Raw genomic sequence first — 3,758 nt, 5'->3', positions numbered from 1 at the left:
AAGAGAATTGTATTGAGGAGCATTACTAACAAAATATAACATTTGGATAAGACTAGATCACAATGAGCATGCTTATTTTTCCGCATTAACGTGCATTTCTTTCTTTGGATTATAAAGATCTCTCTATCTCTATCTTTATCTCTATATCTATCTATCTATATATCTGTCTCTCTATGTCTCTCTCTCTCTATATACAGTATATATATCTATACATCTATATCTGTATGCATGTGTGTGTGTATGTATGTATGTGTATATATATATATATATATATATATATATATATATATAGATAGATAGATAGATAGATAGATAGAGATATAGATATATATATATACTGTATATATAATGTATGTATGTATATGTATGTATGTGTATATATACAGTATATGTATAGATCTTTTTTTTAGGTCCGTGTTAAATGTTTAATCTCCATCACTGTATAAAACACCCATGTCGCATATTTTGTCAATTCTGTGCAGCCATCACAGGTGCATAGTCCTCACAATGTCGTAGTTGTGAATAACTGACACTCTGAGGACAGTGTATTTACACACTGCGAATGTAAAATAAGTTTTCAGGGGTTTGGAGTTACACATACAGTCCTCATAATTCATACTCTGGTATGGACACTCTGAGGACTGTGTATTTTCTATTGATTGTTTCATTGTGAAAAATAGACGTCACCAATTTACACAAACCACTAGTGCTGACGGATTATTTATTTTTGAAATGGCAAATAAAATGTGTTTGCATTCACAATACTTTAACCTATTCATTGTTCTTTATGTACTGTAACTGTGTAAATGCACAGGTACAGTCGTGTTACTAAGAATTTAATTTTATATGTATTTTTCTCTTCATGTGTACCAGGTTTCAACTGAAGCACAACCTGAAGACATAGCTAAAGACATAGCTGTCACAGACCAAGTTGACCAGGTGACAAGATTTCTTTTTGAATGTTGATGTTGAAATACATTTTTCAGAAGCAAGACGTTGCACAATTTATAAAAAAAAAAAGATCTTGTCGCACGAATGGCTCATGCAATAGGTGAATTGCAAAGACATGCAACAAATGAATATTGGATTGTATACTTTAGTCTGATTTTGACCAATCAGAGACTACCTTAATTGCACATCACCATACGAGAACCGTATCGAGGGGCATTACTAACAAAAAATAACTTAATTGGATAAGATTAGATCACAATGAGCATGCTTATTTTTCCGCATTAACGTGTATTTTTTTTTCATTGGATTATAAAAATATATAGATATAGATAGATCTTTTTTTTTAGGTCCATGTCGAAATAATCTCCATCACTGTATAAAACACCCATGTCGCATGTTTTGTCAATACTGTGCAGCCCTCGCAGGTGCATAGTCCTCACAATGTCGTAGTTGTGAATAACTGACACTCTGAGGACAGTGTATTTACACACTGCGAATGTAAAATAAGTTTTCAGGGCTTGGAGTTACACATACAGTCCTCATAATTCATACTCTGGTCAGGTATGGACACTCTGAGGACTGTGTATTTTCTATTAATTGTTTCATTGTGAAAAATAGACATCACCAATTTACACTAACCATTAGTGCTGACGGATTATTTATTTTTGAAATGGCAAATAAAATGTGTTTGCATTCACAATACTTTAACCTATTCATTGTTCTGTATGTACTGTAACTGTGTAAATGCACAGGTACAGACTTGTGTGTTACTAAGAATTGAATTTTATATGTATTTTTCTCTTCATGTGTACCAGGTTTCAACTGAAGCACAACCTGAAGACATAACTGAAGACGTAGCTGTCACAGACCAAGTTGACCAGGTGACGAGATTTCTTTTTGAATGTTGACGTTGAAATACATTTTTCAGAAGCAAGACGGCACAATATATAAAAAAATATCTTGTCGCACGAATGGCTCATGCAATATGTGTATTGCAAAGACAAGCAACAAATGAATATTGGATTGTATACTTTAGTCTGACTTTGACCAATCAGAGACTACCTTAATTGCGCATCGCCATACGAGAAACGTATCGAGGGGCATTACTAACAAAAAATAACTTAATTGGATAAGATTAGATCACAATGAGCATGTTTATTTTTCCGGATTATCGTGTATTTTTTTTCATTGGATTATAAAAATATATAGCTATAGATAGATCCTTTTTTTTTAGGTCCATGTTCAATGTCGAAATAATCTCCATTACTGTATAAAACACCCATGTCGCATGTTTTGTCAATACTGTGCAGCCCTCACAGATACTTAGTCCTCACAATGTTATAGTTGTGAATAACTGACACTGAGGACAGTGTATTCATACACCGTGACTGTAAAATAAGTTTTGAGGGCTTGGAGTTATTATACAATTCATACTCTGGTCAGGTATGGATTCTCTGAGGACTGTGTATTTTCTTGTTTTTGTTTCATTGTGAAAAATAGACGTCACCAATTTACACAAACCTGTAGTGCAGAAGGATTTATTTATTTATTTTTGTAATGGCAAATAAAATGAGTTTGCATTTACAATACTTTAACCTATTAATTGTTCTGTATGTACTGTAACTGTGTAAATGCACAGGTACAGTCGTGTTACTAAGAATTGAATTTTATATGTATTTTTCTCTTCATGTGTACCAGGTTTCAACTGAAGCACAACCTGAAGACATAGCTGAAGACGTAGCTGTCACAGACCAAGTTGACCAGGTGACGAGATTTCTTTTTGAATATTGATGTTGAAATCAGTTTTCAGAAGCAAGACGTTAGGAGTGAAGAGTGTAGAGTAGATGCTAGGGCTGAACTATATAACTAACAAATATAATCACAACAATTTTTTATGCAATGTGTATTGCCAAGGCGTTCAAAATATTGTATCCAACAATAAGCTTGTATGGGACTAAAATTCCTACAAGTCAACATTAAAAATATCTCAAATTGAAGATTTGTTGGCAGTTTGGTGATTTGGATTATGCACTGTAGTGATCTTTTGTTCCCATTAATTTATTTATGGTGGATTTTAGAGATGAACTCGCTATCAATTTTATTTTATTTTTTTAAACAGAAGTGTAAACATCAGGTAGTTAATTTACTTGTATCAAGCTTGGATAAATGTGCTTTATGTTTTGGACCTTTCGCTGCACTAGAATGGACTGGCATGATGGGTATTTTATCTTCTGTGTTATTTGTATCTGCAATGGATCTTTGTTTCACGCAACCAGAATTAATAGTGCAGGCATTTTCATTGAATGAATATAATTTAGTCAAGAGGATAAATTATGACCCATGTTTATACCTTTATCTTTAGTTGCAAGCAGCTAAATGTTGAGCAATTGTCTCAATCTTAACGACTGTCTGACTCGGTAAAATAGAAAAGTCTACTGTAACTGAAGGACTGTATCACACAATATCTGTTTTAGGGGCAATGCCATAGATTAAGCATATTAACTATCCCTCTTGTTAAATGCTTCATCTCATCTTTCGAATAAATGTGACTAGATTTATAATAATCTTTAGTATGTGCACAAACTTTAGGTTCTAAATGCTTTTCTAGTTTGCTCCAGCATCTGGCACATATCCTGTTTAAAAAAAAATGCAAAACTGCTTGATTTTGAAGACCTTTGGTAAATTAACTTTAGCACATTAGCCCATCAATGGCGGGAGCTACTTCTGCCGCGAGCGCTCGACACTTTTCTCAAGCTTCTACTTCGAGTGTAACATCACTAAGTAACAGCGAAGTAAAGCTAGTAAAT

Source organism: Leptonotus elevatus, chromosome 3 (genome assembly GCF_054856555.1).
Source record: "Leptonotus elevatus isolate MCC_2025b chromosome 3, RoL_Lele_1.0, whole genome shotgun sequence".
In the NCBI taxonomy this organism is placed as follows: Eukaryota; Metazoa; Chordata; class Actinopteri; order Syngnathiformes; family Syngnathidae; genus Leptonotus; species Leptonotus elevatus.
This window is presented reverse-complemented; position numbering follows the sequence as displayed.